The following is a 19,772-nucleotide window of genomic DNA, read 5'->3' as shown; positions in this document are numbered from 1 at the left end:
GGTAGCCTCCTGACTAGCTGGACTGTAGGCCATACTACTGTGTCCAGCTGTACTTCACATCTTTCTGTTCAGGTGCCTGAGATTTCAGACAGCTTCCTGTTAAGGTCATTAAGATTGGGTTTGGATTTTTATTTTGTTTTTTCTGCATACAAGAACCTAGTTGACAGAAGTTTTATAAAGGTCAGTATTGGGAATAGGAGTTGTCATGCCTTGAGGATTGTTGCTTTGGGGGTCTTCATTCAAGTTCTGGCATTAATTTCTTGCCCAGTAGCTTACCCTTCAAAAATAATAGACCCAGTATCACAGAGATGGCTCTTAATATACTGAGTCTCCGTGGCCACAGCTTCTTTCATAGTCTAGAACCTCCAAAGTAGTAGGAACTCAAAGAATTTTCGTTCTCACACTCTGCTGGGTAATAGATCCACTAAAGCCCAAGGCTTTCCCATGGGTTTTGGATACCCACATTCGCAAACACCAGACCTGACTTTTAGAATCCCTAGACCCCCACCAGGCAGTGGCGGTACACACCTTTAATCCCAGCACTTGGGAGGCAGAGGCAGGCGGATCTCTATGATTCAAGGCCAGCCTGGTCAGTTCCAGGATAGACCCCTGTCTTAAAATACCAAAGAAAAAAGGCTGCTTTGGGGATGGCATGTGTGTGAGGAGTGGGCCTTAGGCCTTGTCGGACCCTGAATTCAGCTGTCTCATTACCAGACTCAAGCTATGCCCCCTCACCCCAACACTGCTGCCTGGAATCCTTATCTGGAAACCAATGAAACCAGGTCAGAACTTCCAGGACAATCCTCCCTGGTCCTGAGCCCCTGTGCTTCACCTATGGCCAAGGCCAGAACCTGGACTACACTTGGTTACCTTGAGCCTTACTGGAGTTGGATTCCCTGTAACTCTTCCCCCTCCCTAGCTAGCCAGACCCATAGTGGCACCAAAATCTGACTATCTTTCTGCCTTATGCTTCAGCCACAAGCCAACAGGACACTGTGTGTCACACACCACTCCGCTCTTGCTTCCATGTTGTTCATGCTGCCACTCAGAAAAGGATTACCAAATAGCCCACCCAGAGCCCCACCTAATATCATGGCTTTACTGGAAGCTATCAGACTCCTGGAGCAGGTAGTGATCATTGCTTGCTAGGCTCCCCCAAAAGAAAATGACCAGTTGTCACTCACAGACACCTGTCAAGGCAGCAACTGTACTGCCACCTCAGCTACCATCATCCACCTTCCCTGCCTTGTCAGCACAGTACCCAGGAGGAGGCTGGTGTCAGTAGTCTACCCAACCTCCATAGGAGATACTCCTACTCCACTCACACACACACACACACACACACACACACACACACACACACACTATCCCCAAAGCAGCCCCATCTTTTGAGGGAAACGTATTGCAGAAGCTACCCAGCAGCCTGATAGAAGCAGCAGCCAGATAAATGCAGTGCATGCTCTGACCTCATCCCTGTCGTTCTGCTAACTCATAGTATGACCCCAGGTAGAGCCTGACCGCAGCTCTGGCCCAAGGACTGCAATCTATTTCATCCCTTTCTCAGCTAGTCTTACAGGTCAAACGTTCACACCTGCTGTACTCTAACTGGTGAGTGATTTGTCATTTGATTGTGGATATCCTAATCCTAGGACACCCTTCTTCTAATAGGTCTTAACATACTCATTCTTTATATTGTCTGTGTACTGACTTCTAGTCGATGTGGCAGAACGACACACCACTTCCATAAGACTCACCCCCTGTACTGGGGCAGCAGCTATATGTGTAAATGCACCAAAGGTTTTCTAGACTGAAAGACTAATAAGCAAAGCATTCTGTCATGGATCTCATGAGGTTACAAGTGCTTATTTTTTCAATAGAGACCACAGGAATGGCAACTACATAGAACTAAGTACAGAAGGTATGGGCACACCTAACTTGTCAGTGGTTACCAATTACTCTTTGGCCTCAAAAAATGGAACCCTGCTGCAACTACAAAGAAAGCCATCAGTGACACACCAACCGTTCTTCCAGTTACTCCTGTAATTCTTCATCTTGCTAGTTTCCGTGCCTTTACTCACACACGCACAGTGTGAATGCTCTCCCACTCCTAAGTACCGCAGTCGGACATATCTTTATGCCGAGGAAAATGTCTTTAATGATAGTTGTCCACTCGGGCCGTGAAATCATTGTTTCTCATTACCAGGGATGAGTTCTAACCAGCCCGACTGTGGGTGGTGGGCATGTGGAAATACTCCTTCCTGGTTTGTCATCAGCAAGACGGACCTCATTTCAGAGCTATTATTTTCATAGATTTTCAAAGTACCCTGAGCGATTTTCCTGGATTCCCATGAGGAAGGTTTGGGAAGGGAGATGGGTGTCTGGTGAGGAGGTGATGGTACCAGGACTTCTCGGATAATTGTCCCCCGTGTTCCACTTATCTACCTATCCGTTTCCAAACCAAAACCCCTCTTCCACTTCCAAATTCTTCAGGCAGTCTCACGACCCTGAGGTAGTCCCAGATTCTTGGGAAGGAATGTCCTGGAATGCCTCTCCCTCAGATTAGTTTGCTAACTTCCAAACTGATCAGGAGACAGAAGTCTGGAACCTGGCTAAGGACTGACAGGCTGACAAATACTGCCTCGAAGGGTTCTGTCCATCGCCAGGCCTTCTGTCCAGGCTGCTCTAGAAGGTTTTGAATGGCTTCCTCACAGAGATACCCAGAGGCCATGCAAGTTCTGGAGACTAACCCATGGTCAGGGTCTCTGCTTCACACACATCACCTAATTCCCTCTGTGTGCTGGTGGGCCAGGCCAACAGCACCTCTCTGAAGCATCCAGATTCCAGAAAATCACACAGCTCGGCACTAGTTTGACTTCTGCTCTCTCAGATCGCCTTCATAGCGACTCAACTCGTGGTATCAGCTATCCCTTTTCAAGCCATACTGGTTTCTATCACAAGTCCGAAAATACTATGAGGCAACGAGACTCATCCACCCAAACCAGGATTCATCTTTCCTATGTTATCCTGTGCAATAGCTTAAAAATAAAGGAAACAGAAAAGCTGGACATGGCTTCCCAGAGAAGGAAGCTTTCCAGGTGCCAGAATCTATGTGGGCACACGTGGTTCATTTTTTTCAGGCCACAGTGGAATTGTCTTTTGACAAACCTATCTACCTATCCTTAGTGCTATGGGGCTTCCTCAGAGGTATCCGAAGCATAGTGGGGCTCCAGCATCCTTGCTATTTAAGGTTTCCAGTGTGTGACTTTACTGTACAATGTGTTTAGCAGGAAAGCTAAATGACTATCTTCTAAATCTGGCAAATGTGAGCTTTGGTGTCCTGGAGAAGCAGAGTGGAGAGAATGAGGTCCAAGAACTCCCTGATCAGAGCTCTGGTCAATGAAGTTGACCACACAGCAAGTGCTGTTCTTTCCTGGTCATTGGAACAGGGGCCACACCTGTTATCTAGGGTGGTTCTTGGCTCATCTCACTTTTTACAATTTGTGACTCTCAAACCTATTCAGGGTCCCTGGTGTCATGTTGTCCTGCCCAAAGACATGATTCTGGGCTTGACATGTGGCCATAGAGGTTCTGCTCTGTCTTATTAGAGTCATCTGGGGCCAGCTATCTTGACTTTCTGATGTATCATTCCAACCTTGTTCTTTGAGAGACCAGGAAGGACACAGCAGCTTCTCACCAGTCTAAAGGTGGTAGTATCTTTATTGAAAGCCTCTCTGTGCCTTCCCTGAGCAGGGAGCAAAGTCCATTCAAGATGCCCAAGGCTCAGCCAGAAGTGCCACTCATAGGTCACCAGCAGAACTGCTCTTGCCTAGGCTAATTGGTTGGCACTTGGCATCATTGGCATTGATTCTGCTAACTCCTTACCGGAAACTTGGCACTGGAAGGAATCTTCTAGCTGTAAAAGAGCTAGCTGACTCAAGATTATAGGCTTTCTTGAGCTGTTGACTACCTGCTCATGGCAGAACATCTCTACAGGCCCATGGGAGCCCCAGAGTTTCTGTAACTCCATCCCTTCAGGTTCCTGTTCTCAGGATGCCATGTTTGCTTGCCTACTCATTGGCCTTGAGTGGGGTGCAATATCCGAGAGGATATGTTGGTGTGGTATTGAGAAATATTAGAAAAAGCATTTTCCAGGAAGGCAGGGAGATGAAGCACAGGCAGAGAAAACTATGAGCAAAGGTTGTAGCATGTAGGTGTCAGGGTGTTGCTTGATAGAATGCCAGGGCTGCTCTATAATATGGCTCGATCTGGCAGTGGAGCCATTAGGCCCCAGCATGTTGCCCTGGATCTGTGGGTCAGTGGTTAAGCTGGAAGACTTACTCTGAGGCGGAACAAATGATGGTTTTGGAGGAGACTGTTCTGCAGTTCCCTTCAGGGCTAGTAGCTATATCATATCAACCCCTGTAAGCAGAGTGGCCGGTGTCGCAAAGGAACCTCCAGCAGCGAGTGCTGGACCCCATGCAGACACTGGGTGTGCAAGACCAGGAGCAGTGCCTGTGTGCCTTTGCTGATGGCCTTCCTTGTGTCCATACTGGCTCTCTGGGAAAATTGAGGCCCCCAGGTTGCCATGACCCCAGGAACAACAGTTCTGGTGAAGACCTGGGAGTTAAAAGCTTCTGAGCACCGGGAAACCCTTTGTTCATTGCTTGCCTCAGTGTCCTCCGCTTCTGGCAGATGTGTCTTCTACCTTCTTTTCATCGTGGCTCTTTCATTCTCAGAGACTCTGCATTTCATGGAGGTGGCATTTCCACTTCAGTGCCCTTCTGTCTGAGGACCCGAGTGTTAGGAAGGCTAGGATGTCTCTGCCGGGAGCGCCTGCAGCTCTGGGTGTCGTTTACTTGGCTTCGTGCTGTCACTAACCACGAATGGCTGTGTCTTCCTCCTTCCTTCCCATCAGCAGCTTCTGCAGTCTTTGAATGAAGTTTCTAGGCTGTAGCTTGATGGCCACACTGGTCCTTCTATTTTTTTCTTACTCTAAACCTGGTCAACAGGTTAATCTGAAGTATACCAAAATTGATTAAAATATTAAAAGTGAACCTCACAGATATTGAGCCTAGGTTAGTTTTTTTTTAAATTACTGGCACATTTTCAGGTGTTGAGGAGGTTTTATGCCCTGAACATTTTGTTGAATCGTCTTTTGCCTGACACAGTGCTTGAGTGAGATGTGTTACCGCTGCTTGCACTGCTTGTGAGCTTTCACGGGGGCAAGATTTCAGAACCGTAAATGCTGCCCTAAAAGTGTGGTTAAGGCATTCCAATCCCACTTGACCCACAGCACTCACTCAAATTGGGCCCTTCGGTCTTGATGCAACCCAAAATAGACTTGATGAATTCTCTGCTCTAGATCACCAGGAAGCTTCTTATGACCCAGATACAATCAGGATAGGATGGTAATCGAGATTTGGCTAACTTCCGAACTAAAACAGCAGCAAGCGTTATTGCAGCCCCCAAAGATGTCATCGAATGAATGGAAATTCATGAGGCTTACCATAGTAGCTAATGGACTAAATGCGGCAATGCAAGAAAATTGAGCTGCATCACTTCTGCTTGTACTTATTAACCCATAGGGCAGAGATTCATTCTATGGTATTGAAGCTGAAGTAAGATCATCTTGAGCGGTTTCACTTTGCCATGCTATCAATAAAAGCAAAGTATAATCAGATAGGTTTTCTAATTTATGGTCTTCATTACAAAAGTCATTCCTGCCTGGATTCCCAAGTCATAGTGTGGGGCAAATGTCTTTAGGCAGGGGAGGGAGAGAGACTGGGCACTTGTTGTCACAGTGCCTGACCAATAATTGCTGTGTTGTTTGGGAGCAACCGACAGGTGAACTTGATGTTGAGCCAGGGGCAGGGTTGTCCAAGGGTTGCTCTGCACTTGCCTGGTCTCTTTGTCGAGTCTGGTCACGTTGACAATGATCGACACTCATTTCAGTATACATAACCCAATCTATTGCCCGACCTGGGGGAATCTGAAGTATCATTTAATTTTCCTCCCTCACTGGTCCTTCTGTGAAGTTTCTATCTAGACTTCAGCCTGAAGGCCTTACTGGGTCCTTTGGTGAAGTCTGTAGACTGTAGCTCGAGGGCCTCAGTGGTCCTTCTGTGAAGTTTCTAGCCTGTAGCTCGAGGGCCTCCCTGGTCCTTGAGCAGCGGTTTCTAAGAGGCTTAGGCATGGATTCTACCTTCCCTTGTTGGACCACACCTGGGCCATTTTCTCTGGTTTCAAAGTTATCCATTTTAAATGTTTGCTCAGCCACAAGGGCTGGCTGGATGGCTGGGCTCTCAGTTGTCATTCGATATCCCTGCACCCTCCTGTTTCCAGCTGAAAGGAAGCTCCCCTGACTCAGTTCTTCACTGAACTCTTGCCACATTTCTTTTTAGAAAGGGTTAAGTCTTTTTCAGAGAAGTTGGATATACTGTTGAATGATTTTCACGGGCCCATGTGTACACCTACAGTTAGCTTCTGCTTTGCTGAGTTGTGTTTCCATCCCCTGAACCTTTTCTCTTATTTGCCTTGTCTCAAAAACGAGCTCCTTCAGTTGTTACTAAATTTCCACCACTCAGCTCCGCTCCTGACACCTTGGACTCTGTTCTCATCCCTGCAGACACTGGAAGCTCATGCCATGTTCCCCTCCCAGCTGCATCTACTGTTCCTGGTTCCCCGTGTGCCAGGGATTCAACAAAGGGTTCATTTCATGGAGCTTTGATTTCAGGAAGTTGTGTGAAAGCCGGTGTTTTTAATGCAACAGACCCTTCCAGAAGTCTCCTTAACTTCTAAAGGGACCCTCATCTCCAGGGCTCTGAGCCTAGGTTTTTTAGTTCCAGTAGATGCCTTTCAGTGATTAGAGGGACTGTTACTAACCGCCCATCTCCACCCTGCTGCACGGTGAACACTGCTGAAATAGGCGGACAGTTTCTTGGGGTTAGAGTTGTCCCTCGGTTGACTGGATAACTTAAAGTGGTAGCCAGAATCCTGGGTGTCCTTTTGGGTTAGCCCTGACATAGTCTGTTGGCATGAGTATCTACAGTGATGATTCTGTGAGGGGCCATGCCAGCCCTTACGGTTGTTTAGGCACCTCGTAGACAGCTGCAGGCCAGGTGTCTCTCAGGGCAAGTTGCTTGTACCCTCTGCTTCCCGCAGATACTGAGGGCTCTTCAGACATTGGCTCAGGACTTGCAGCAGCATCTCTGGATTTTCTCTCCGGTGTGCCAGAGTCTCTGCTGATTGTCAGGGGATTGGTTCCTAGTCAAGTTTCTGCAGACAGGCATTGCCACTAGGATGTGCACAGGTGCTGTTCATACCAGAGATACAAGGAGAAAGACCACCCACTACAAATTATGGCCAAATCAAAGAAAGCTTTATTTGGCACATGCTTGAGCTAGGTTGGCAGCTCAGGCTCTGCCTTTGATGGGGTTCTAGAGAACAACCCTGAGCCCATATCTCTTTTATATGGCAAATTCATAGGGCGGGAGAAAACATGGTTATAGAAGTGAGATCAGGAAGTTAAAGAATTTTTACTGGAACATCTGCTATAGAACATTCTGTGGTCATGGGGGTGGGGCACAGTCTAATTCTGAGAAACAGAAACTTAAGTTGTACAGTAAACAGTAACTTCAGAACATCAGAATCTAATCTTATCTATCTATCTATCATCTATCTATTCATCTATTATCTGTCTATCATCTATCTATCTATCTATCTATCTATCTATCTATCTATCTATCTATCTATCGTCTATCTGTCTGTCTGTCTGTCTATCTATCTATCATCTATCTGTCTGTCTATCATCTATCTATTATCTATCATCTATCTATCTGTCTATCATCTATCTATCTATCTATCTATCTATCTATTTCCTATCTATCTATCTATCTATCTATCTATCTATCTATCTATCATCTATCTATCTGTCTATCATCTATCTATCTATCTATCTATCTATCTATTTCCTATCTATCTATCTATCTATCTATCTATCTATCTATCTATCTATCTATCTATCATCTATCTGCCTGCCCCAGCCATGATAAGCATGCATGGGCAGCGCTTATGGCAGTCCTCCAGTTGTTCCTATCCTGGGCAGTCCTCATTGCTTGTGTTACTGTCATACCCAAGGTTTCACTGTTTTCCTTTATGCTGTCTGTCCGGGTTTTTTGGGTCTTCCTCTTCACCTTGTCCCAGGCCCTCCTCCCAGCAGTGCTGTCTTCAGCTGTCTGCCGTCATTTGTTCTCACACCATGGCCATTGCTGTATCTTGTAGTTTGATTCCTTCTGTAGGTGGAGATGTTTCTTATGTCATTGTTGCTCAGTCTGTCTCTTCATGTGACACCTAGAATCCTCCTGACACATGCCACCTCAAACATATTCAGCTACTGTGTTTCATTGTGCAGGCTGCAGAGGTATGGAGAAGGCAGCTTAAGACAAGCGTCTCATAGACTTGTAATTGTGTTGTTGTTGTTATGTCTCCTGCTGACCAGACCTTTCCTTGTGCCTGGAATGCAGCCCTCGCTGTCCCTATCCACCTCTTGACATCGGAAATAGCTCCCTCCTTTGAACTGAGGACATTTCTTCCCAGATAGACAAAGCTGACTGTTTGCTTGAGGTTCTGATTCTTTATTACAGTGTTAAAATCCTTGTGCGCCCTTCCCATGTGTTGTATCTCAGTCTTCTCAATGTTTACATCATACCAAGGTTTTCACTCACTATTACTATTACAATTTCACTGTTACTATTCACTATTACTATTTCACTGTTACTATTCACTATTACTATTACTATTCACTATTACTAGTATTATTACTTTCACCACCATTGCTATTACCATTTTACTCGCTCTGTTTTCCATGGCCTGCAGCTCGTTTGGACTTTCAGCAACTAGTGCTGTGTCATCGGCGAAACACAGCTATTGATTCACACCCCGCCTGTCTCACACCTGTCTCCTCGTCCTCCAGGGCTGTTGCTGTTGTTAATTCCAGGGCTGTACTGTAGAACAGAGGTGAGAGGATGCACCCCTGCAACACGATTGTCTTCCTCTGACCCCTTAGTTCTCCAGACTGTGACGGATGCAAAGGTGTCTTTATAGGCATTTTCTAGTATTCTTAAGATTTTCTCTGGGTACCTGTAGAACCTCATTGTTTTCCAAAGTCCTTTCCTCCAAATGCTCTCAAATGCCTTCCTAAAGTCAATGTGACGGACATATAAGTCTTCTCCACATTCTTCACATTTTTCTGTCAGTTGCCTCAAACTGAAGAACTGATCAATTGTTCTGTTAGCGCTGGATCCACACTGGGCCTCTACTAGGATTTCCTCATTTCTGCCCTTGATCCTTTGCAGAGAAGATCTTGCTGCTATGGCACAGTAAACTAATGCCCCTGTAATCTGAGCAGTCCAGCTTGTACGGGAATTATGGCCGAGTGCTTCCGTTCCATGGGAATCACTTTGTGCTCCCATATCTCTCTGAAGAGCCTGAGAAGCCTCCACCCCTGAGCCTACTGTAGCCGCCTCCACCTTCTCCACCGTGATGCCATCCACTCCTGGGGCCTTCCTGCAGTTCGCTCTCTCTATATTTTCCTCTATCTCGCTCCTGTCAATATTTAATATTTCCCCATCGTCTCTGGTGTTTGAGTGGCTGCTGAAGTCTTTCTCATTGTAGTCTACATTGACAGCATTAGGATCATTGTACAGGGTGTCAAAGTATTGCCTCCATCTTTGCTTTACTCCCCCTGGTTCTGTTAATAAATGACCTTGCCCATCTAAAATCACCCAAATCTGAGGAGCATATCTGGCAGTTGTCCATCTGATAGCTTCATAGACGAGATGTGTTTTATTATGGAGTCTAGCCTCTCTGACCTCCTTGCATATGCCTTGTACGTAATCTCTCCACCCTTCTTCGCTCTTCTTTTGACCACCCTGCACAGAGAGTTGTGGGGTTTTGCTGCCTGCAGGTTGCCTCTTCATTTGCCAGATACTATACCTTCCCTCTGCTGTCCGTATGGGAGTGAGTGCTTTCTGTCATTTACCCGAGTGTGGATCAAACAGGAATCTGAAATGTCTCTGTGTATCTCTCAATGTCCAGGCAGCCAAACATAATGGGAGATAATTTCTGAGACTTTCTGGATGGGAAGTGGGTGTGGAGAGCAATCGGCTAATTTCTTATAATAAGCATAGGAATACAGATTTTTCCATCTGGTAGGATCCACCATCCATGGCAATATTGACAGCCCCCTATGCTGGAGTATAATTCCATCTCTTCTGGAGAGTATTTGGGGGTATCTTTATGGAAGTGTAGTGAGGTCTCAGGGACACCTGATGGCTCCAAGATGGTTTGGGGACAAAGGTCCCCAAGAGCTGCCTCTCTTGCTGCTTTACTGTAAAATTGTTTCCCTGGGTCTGAAGGCTACCGTCCATCTGATGTCCCGGCCAGTGTATAAGCAGCCAGCTGAGGGGGCAATGAAATGGCCTCCAACAGTTAGATGATTTCCTGTTTGTTTTTAGTGCCTTTTCTTTCTGAGTTTAGCAGTCCTCTTTGTTTATTTGTCCATGAACATGAGCCATGGAAAATGGTATTGGCTGTCTGTGTAAGTGTTTAAATTCTATCTCTTGGCCCATTTCAGTGCCTAAGTTAGGGCTATTATTTCTGCGTTTTGGGACGATGTATCTCTGGGTAGGGTTTGTGCCCAAATTATTTCCTTTTAACTTGTAAATATCACTGCTCCTGTGTACCTTATTCCTTCACAGATGAAGCTGCTATCTGTGAAGAGGTCAGGGTCTCTGATGGAGAAGGGAGTTTCCGTCAGGTCTGGTCAGGTCTCTTGGACGACATCCAGCATCTTCAGGCATCTCCAGTTATGGATGTGTTCCTCGGGGCAGTTGTCCAGGAACAGGGTGGTGGGATTAATGGTCATGCATTTGTCAAAAGTCAATCTGTCTTTATCCAAGTGAAGGGCCTGGTATTGGGTTAGGTGGGCATTAGACATCCAACAGTTAGTGGCATCTTTTAATAGGGTTTTTGTAGGATGTGGGGCCATTGTGGTTAGAGTCTATTCCAGGATAAGTTTGTCTGCCTCTTTCACAAGGATCACAGTAGCTGCTATGGTTTGTAAACAAGGAGGCCATCCTGAGGCCACAGGATCTGTGTTTTTGAGATAGATGCTACTTGTCCTTTTCAGGGACCCAAGGTTTGGGTCAGGACTCTCTTAGCAATGCTTTTTCTTCCATGTACGTAAAGATGGAAGGGCTTTGTGATGTCAGGGAGGTTAAGGCAGAGGTTCTGTACAAGAGCCTCTTTCAAGTTCTTGAAAGGTCTGTTTGTGTTCCTCAGTCCATTTCAAGTGTGTGCTGCCCTTGTACTCAGGTGTAGGCCTGGCAATTTCAGCAAACCTGGGAATCTGGAAGTGGCAATATCCAGCAGCCCCCAGGAGTTTCTTCCTTAGTGGTTGGAATTGAGATTTTCATTATGGCTTCTAGGCATGTTTTAGACCAAATCCTTTTTCCTTCTCTAAAATTGTAGCCCAAATAGGTAATCTGAAGTGAACAAATCTGAACTTTCTTTGTGGACACTCTGTAATTGAGCCAGAGTTTCTAAGAGACCCTGAGTAGCTCTTAAATAGTCCTCCTTGTCCTTGGCTACTAACAGGAAATCATCCACACATTGAAGTAGGGTAACTTCTGGGAACCTAGGTACTTACTGTGAAAATGGCTGAATTCCTTGTTGAGAGCTTCATCAAAGATGGTAGGGGAATTCTTGAACCTCTGAGATAATCAGATCCAGGTTAGTTGCCTCGATCTCCCCATTTCAGGATCAACCCATTCACATACAAAGATGGGCCGACTTAATTTTGATAAAAAGGATGGGGGAAAACGTGCCCTTCAGGTCCAGTACTATGTAATCCTTACATCCTGGTGGTAACAGACTGAGTATGATAGAGGGAGTTGGGAAATTGGGGGGATGTTTTCTACCCATTTCTTCACCTCCCTTAAAGCGTGTACCACTCTATGATCTTGAGTCGCAGGTTTCTGGACTGGTGATAAGGGAGTACTCCAGGCAGAGAGACTTTCCACAGGGATTGTTTGACATGAGAAGGTAGGGCTAGGACTCTCTAGAACATCAGGAGATCAAGACCACCTAACCTCAGACCCCACTGTGTCCTTGAAGGAAGGTGTGATGGTTCTTCTTAGTTGTCAACTCGACAGCATCTGGAATTAACTAAAAACTCAAATCACCGGGCATATCTGTGAGGGATCACCGCTAGTGATCTAAATTTAAGGTGAGTCTTCATACCTCAAATGATCAAATTAACTAAAAATGAAGAAGAAAGTTTGTGCTCCCTGCCTACTTGCCCTCACTCTCATTTCACTGATGTTTAAAACCTACTTCTTTGGGATTTGGATGTACAGAAGACCAGCTGAGCCATCCAGCCTCATGGACTGAACAACTGCTTGGATTCTTGAATGTTCAGTTGGTAGACAGCCTTTGTTGGACCAGTTGACCTATAAGCCACTCTAATAGATTCAGTCTATGTATCCAGTCTATTCATTCTGCTCCCCTACAGATAGAGCCCTGACTAATACAGAAGGGCTGCTTCAACAGGATTTGCATGACCACCCAGGCCTCCTCTTCTAGAGGGAGACCTGCAAACCAGGTGAAAGCAAGATTATATTTCAGGGACAGTGCCTTGGGGACATAACCTAGGCCCTTGTGAGAATCTTCAAAAAATCAGCACGGAAGCAGTTGAAGACAATGAGTCTGGAGAACAATAGAGGACCGTCAGCCACAGAAATGTTCTCACCAAATCAAAGCCCACTCAAGCAGGATTCAAATCTTTAGAATACTCGCCTATGGCATCCACATGTCTAGCAAATAGGGTCATAATTGAGACATAAATGGAGGGGAAGTCCCCCTGTAAGCTCAGCCCGCTGGAGGCAGAGGCAGAAAGAGCTCTCATTCTCGGCCAGCCTGGGCCACACTGCAACAACCTGTGTTAGAAAACCCGAGGGAGGGTTCTGTCTTTTATTGCAAAATCAGTAAACCTTGAACACATTTGCTAAGGAAAATAAGTGCATGAGAAAAAATATTTCAAACCTGCTTAATATTAGATACACATGTAAAAATGAACATAGGATGGGGAGATGTAGATAAGCAAGAAGGAGAAAGAAGTCTGAGATTAAATATTCATAATGAAGACTAGTAAATTATAGTGAGTTACCAATGCTTTTGTCTCCTAGGGCAAATGGCACATTGAGATTATGGGCATATTCTGGCATCAAATATTTTGCCATGTATTTTATCACACATATCAGCACATCATCATGTGAGTGTGTAGTTAAATACATAAAAGAAATTAAGGAAGAAAATAATCTTTTTAAAATTTATTTTTAAAACAATCTTTTCTCATTTTACATACCAATCCCAGTTCCCTTCCCCTCCCCTCCTCCTGCTCCCCACCTTCCACCCACCCCACCTCCTGCTCCCCACCTTCCACCCACCCCACCTCCACATCCATTCCTCAGAGAAGATAAGGCTTCCCATAGGGGGTCAACAAAATCTGGCACATCACTTTGAGGCAGGACCAAGGCCCTCCCTGCTATATCTAGGCTGAGCAAGGGATCCCTCCAAAGAGAATGGCTCCACAAAGTCAGTTCAAGCACTAGGATAAATCCTGGCCCCACAGACTGCCCCAGCCATACAACTGTCACCCACATTCAGCGGGCCTAGTTTGGGCCTTTGCAGGTTCCCTCGCTGTCAGTCCGGAATCAGTGAGCTCCCATGAGTTCAGGTCAGCTTTCTGTAGGTGTCCCCATCGTGGTCTTGACCCCTTTGCTCATATTATTGCTCCTCCCTCTCTTCTGCTGGATGCTGGAATCTCAGTCCAGTGCTAGCTGTGGATCTTTGCATCTTCTTCCTTCAGTTGTTGAATGAAGTTTCTATGATGACAATTAAGGTAGTCATCAATCTGATTACAGACAGGAGGGAAGGCCAGTTCAGGCACCCTCTTCGTTACTGCTTAGGGTCTTAGCTGGGGTCATTCCTGTGGATTCCTGGGAATTTCCCTTACAGAAAAAAAAATGGTTTCTGTGTCACAGAGGCATGTATAGCTTGGAATGTTCTCTTCGGGCCACTATGTGTGATTCCATGATGGTAACATGGACCATATTGTTGTACATAAAGCGCCAATGCAAGGTGATGAGGGTTCTCGGGATCGATGGCCATTTTTCTTCCATTTCCCTGCCTGTCCACCTTCTCTCTCCCTAGTTCTGATCCTCTTCCTCCCTTAGTAAAGTGACGCTTTACTGCTCATGGGAATCTGAAGATGGAGATTTGCACAAAGAGATGAAATCTGTGCAATTGTCTATCACTCTGTGACCAACAACTACAAGCTCCATGGCCTGAGCCAGCCTGCATCGCCTGTAGCCTCTCTTGTCCATGGTGGGATAGTCTGACTGGGAAGGATAATTTCATGCAGAAACTATCTCCCATTACCCAGAAACATACAGAATGGACAGAGGAGTATCGGTGGACATGTCTCAGCGCCTCTGTTCAGGGATTCACAGGGGCCCTTTGGACCTGATGTCTGTGGACATTCTTTTGACTTAACCTCTACTCTCAAGAGGACACATTTGAGGTTCAGTACTGAGGCAATGATTTTGTGAGTGGGATTCTGGGCGGACAAGCATATGGTAGTTTGTATTCCTTTCATGCTAGACAGGATCTTCTCGACCAGGGTTCAGCTGCCTGGACATAGGCTGGGTTCTCTGCTGTGGCTATCGGTATCCATACCAGACGTCAGCCACCAGGGGGCCCAGCCAATCTATCAACACTTAAAAGCAGAGAGATGGGGGGGGGAGGACTTTGGGTGACATTGAAATACATGGCCTTTCTCTTTGACTGTACAGGCCCTGCAGTAGGACGGTTTCCTTGGCTGACTCTTCCTGGGTGGCCTTTTCTTTTCTCTCACCAGCCCTTCTCTACCGTTCTTGTTTAGCTTCCAATCACCATTTTCTGTTGTCTAGTCTACTTCACGGTCCTCAGAAGGGAGATGCTGTGGGAACTGCCTTCTTGGGTGACAGGTATGTTAAGTGAACCATTCCCTAAATATGCATATTTGAAAAGGATATTAAAAGTGTCCAGAGAAAATGCAGACATACATGTGGCCACTCTACCTATTTGTTCCCACCCCTGCCTCCACTGTTTTTCTGATTCACTGACAGGTGTCTCTTCCTGGTCAGCGCTGCCTCTCTGGGGTCAGAGGGCAGTGACAATCTGTGCAAGCAATTTGCAGTTTGATTCTTTAGACCTTCTGCTTTTTTAGAGAGACTCTGTCACTCGTTGGGGCTGGCCATGGAGCTGTGCCTGAGGTGATATCTGCAAAGGGTTGTGAGGAGAACTGCTGTCTGTGTCTTGTGTGCTCATGTTCTATTCTGGGCTTCCTTCCTGGAGATGGGAGGTGTTGTATCCTAGGAGTTTGTGTTACTCTTTGGGTGTTAAGCTCCAGCTCTGGTCACATTCTGGGGTGACTTGATGAAGGAGGTTTATGATAATGAACTCTCTGAAGATGGACAGGTCCTTAAGCATGGTGGTGCTGTCCATCTTCCTCCAGCTGCTGCTCACACCGCGAGGCCTCCTGACTAGCCTCGGGAATGCTCTGTTAGAGTATGATGCCGGATGGCTCCTCTCTGGCAGCACAGAGTTGCAGATATGCTGTGCACTATTTCATCCTTCCCGTCATGATGGAAGCTTGCCTTTAGTGGGCAAGGTGCGAGTGGGGTGGGCAGGGAAACTGGGTCCCCTCAGGCAGAGAAGGAAGGTGGGAGAATTTGCAGAGGCGATGGTGCTACCCTGCTTCCAAGTCTTAAAATGCTTGTCAATTTGTCCTCTCCACAGAGACAACTGCTGCACAGTTAAGTGCTATCTCCTCCTGCTTTTCCGTCTTAAAGAGGTTGGGTTTTTTGAAGGCTGCACCACAAACCTATTTGTAAATTCATGTAGGGTTCTAGTTGGTTGGGAATTTGCTTGTTAAAGAACCCAGATAAAGTTGATCACGTGGTTCATACACAGGTGTCTTATTATGTGGCCTAGTTGGGACTCTGTCCAGGGTCAATGGCCAGTCACTGACTGATCATGTCATAAAGTTCTAGAGAAAGTTAAGAAGGGATAATACAATATTTTATAATATTTTCTACCTACACATGCATTTCCTTTTTTTTAAGTTAGGGAGACAAGACATAGGAACCATAAAGTAAACCACTACTCCCAGACCCCAGATGTCCACAACAAGCCTATTGAAAGACCCTAATTCAGGAAGGATCCCCCAAACTCAATAAGCCATACCAATGGATGCAAACAGCAAGAGGATTCTTTATTGTCGAGGGCGCCAACAGGTGACTCAGTACTCCAGTGAGACTGAGCCCCCTGTGTATTTTTCCAGCAAGCATTTATAGGGTCTCAGGGTTACATAACGGGGAAGCATAGCAACAGCAATATCATTGGTCAATTCAAATTAACAGATGGGGTGGGTCAACATCAGGCCAAAAACAAGTCTAGATTAAGCCAGTTTCAGCCAGTTTCTGCCCCCTTGGGTTTCGATACACAAAGGACTGGGTGTTTTTCTCAAGGCTGCTTCTGCCGCCCACAGATATCCTGTTTTTACCTGGCCTAGTTGATCACAAAAACATCTTAAGATGGAGACTAGGGTTGGGGTCTTTCACCTATCATACACCGTTCCGAAAGAATTCAGGTGCACAGCATGCAATGGTACCACAGAAGGCCATCAGCTTCTCCCCAGTGCTGAGTTTGTTACTCAGGTCAAAATCACTTATTTTTTTAAAAAATATGGAACCTTTTGCGAATTTGACTAATTTGAGTGCCATCCTTCCAAGGGGCCATGCTAAGCTTCTCAGTATTGTTCCAGTTTCAGTGTGTGTGCTGCTGGAGCGAGCACCAAAATTACTTATTTCATGCCCCCTGGTTGTCCACCATGATGTTTTGTGTTGTTAATTACCTGTGTCTATTTCCTTTTCTGTGACAGTACTGGAGAACGCACACTACCTGCTTAAATAGTTTATGAGTCTATAGGCCTCATCCTTCTGCAGAATCCAAACGATGGCATAGTTCATCCGCTGTGGCACTCTGCACTGACACCATGACTCTCTGTAACCTGGCTCACCTACGAGGCACGCGCCAGGACGATCCAGGTGTTGTGTAGGATCAGTGGTGTGGTAGAGTGTGACAACATTGGGATGGTCTAAAGCTCTCACTATCTCAACCTCACACACGGCAAAGCAGGCTTTCTTCTTTCCCATGTCAGGATTTTACTGCTGTCAGCTTATGCTGGTCTGTGCAGATCTTGTCTGCTGAACCTGGGGCCTGAGAACCTGAAAGAACGGGACAGACCTTACTTTATTTCCAGTGTACTTTTATACACAAATATAGCAAAGAATGCAACGATTCAGGGAAGGTTGTTTGATTTAAAAGACATGCAAAGATGTCAGGAAGCACATGTTAAATATTAATAGAGCAGCCCTTTCCCAGAACTTTCCCAGGACAGACCGATTTAAACACAGTTGCCTGGCGTGTACTATAGATTATATCTGGGACAGAATAAAAGAAAGACTGAAGGCCATATCCGGATTGAGGGTATACTGAGGACGACACTCAACATATCCTTTCGCCAGATTTGGTTCCATAGCTGTGTTCCGACATCCAACAAGAATAAACTTGTCTTGTAAATTGGATGTAAATGTTTAATACAGGGGAAACAAAATCACATCCAAGAACAAAATGTTTCTGCGGTAATAATGTCCTCTGCCTTTTTCTTGAAGCCTCTCTAACAGTTCCCAAAGTCATTGTTCACCATGGCTCATTCCTTTGACCATGTTTCAACAAACTGCTACCTATGTCTCTATGAGGAGGACCAGGCCAACTTCACCCCTGCAAAGGCACGTGGGCCAAGCAAGTTTTGTGACAAAAGTGTTGGGTTTTTTTGGTTTGTTTTTTTTTTCAAGACAGGGTTTTTCTGTGTAATTTTGGAGCCTGTTCTGGAACTCTTTGAAGACAAGTTAGCCTCGAACTCACAGAGGTCTGCCTGCCTCTTCTTCCCGAGTGCTGGGATTAAAGGTGTGCACCTCCACTGCCCAGCAAGTAATCTGCACATATCAAACCAGCCAGGAATCAAACCTGAAATCTTCTGATCCATAGTCATATGAGTTATCCTTTGCTCCCTGGCCCAGTACTGATAATAGTCTTCAAGGGTGTGGTCATTTGAGATGCTGGCCTTAAGGTCCTCCTCCATCACCACCCCTCCCCTTGGCAGAAATATTTAGTAGCAGCAACAGCTAAAGAAGGCAGATGAAGAAAATTAAACTCAGATCTAGGAGAGTCTTTATCTGTAAATCCTTACATTAAAAATCAGAGATATCTCAAATAAACAACATAATGATGTACTTGATGCTCATCTAAAAACAAGGACAAATCAAACCCAGAGACTGTAGAGAGAAGTAATAAGGATCAGAATTGAAAGTAATGAAATGCCATCCACAAGAACACAATGATCAATAGAAAAAGGAGTTTGCTAACTGAAGCATAAGAAGTACTGTCATATTTGTGGCAAAAAATAATTTTAAAAACAAGAGAAGACATAAGTTTACTAGCCTTAGACACAGGGGACGGCGATAGGACAGGGTGTCAGTGAAGTCCAGAGATCAGTAGGGAATATTTTGAAAATGTATACTCTACTATCTGGAAGGTTTTAAACAGATGGGTAACTTTCTAGACATAAGTGACAGTCCAGAATTAACCCTTAGGACATGGAATACCGAAGCAGATAAGTGACAACAAATAAGATTGAAATAACAGAATAAAGAACAGAAACCACACAAAAAAGAAAAGCCTCATTCAGACAGGGTCACTGATGGCTTTGCCACTGCCTGGAAGAGTTCACATGAGTGGATCTATGTGAACAAGAGTTCACATAGAAAGGGCAGGGACTTCCAGACTCATCATGTGAGGCCGGGGTTGCCCCAGAGTAGATATTAATAAAGACACAAAAATGGTAACAACAACAAAAGCTGGTCTTCTCGAGGAACATACGTGGGAAAGTCTTAACAAGAGTACTTAGTATTGGACTGGGGAGATGGCCCAGTCAATGAAGAGCCTACTCAGCAAGCATAAAGACGTGAGTTCAAATCCCCAATATTCAGGTCAACAGCTAGGTGTAGCTGCTTGTGTCTGTAAGACTAGTACCTGAGGGTAAATTTTTGTCTACTGTTCTTATTACCCATGCTCCCAGTGACACCAATAACCTCGCTGATTCACCATTTTGGTGGAATCCTTAGTTTGATCTGTTGTCAGTTGCCTGTCTGTGGTGGACAGACATTTCTTTATACCTGGCCAGGCTTCCCAGAAAAAAGTCATGCAACATACTTGACACTCAGGCAGAGACCTGACAGAGTATAGATGAAATCGAGATGTTATTTAATTGTCCTGGGTAGTCAGGCATGAAGCTAAGGCTGAACGGTCTGAGGGCAGAGCACTCTCAGAAGGGATGCTGGTGTGTTTTCCCTTCTCTGTGTAGCGTGCGATAGTGCCTTCCTGTCAGAAGTTGTGCACGCCTTGAGCTGGGTAGTGAGACATGTGACTGAGAGTCTCCAGAAGATGGGCGGTCCCTAGGGGGGACCCAAGGATGGAAGATTGCTTTGTGGTGCTGAGTGCATGGCCGCTTGATGGGTAGAGCACACCGTGTGAGCACAAACACAGCC

General features: G+C 45.6%; 1 pseudogene; it reads right to left on the bottom strand.

Moving 5' to 3' along the window:
* Window positions 1–16,842: 16,842 nt before the first annotated feature.
* Window positions 16,843–16,957, bottom strand: LOC148120593 (U6 spliceosomal RNA; annotated as a pseudogene).
* Between the last annotated feature and the right edge of the window lie 2,815 nt (window positions 16,958–19,772).

Source organism: Myodes glareolus, chromosome 10 (assembly GCF_982192425.1).
Source record: "Myodes glareolus chromosome 10, mMyoGla1.1, whole genome shotgun sequence".
Lineage (NCBI taxonomy): Eukaryota > Metazoa > Chordata > Mammalia > Rodentia > Cricetidae > Myodes > Myodes glareolus.
The sequence above is the reverse complement of the archived record's forward strand: the minus strand, read 5'-3'. Positions and strand labels throughout refer to the sequence as shown.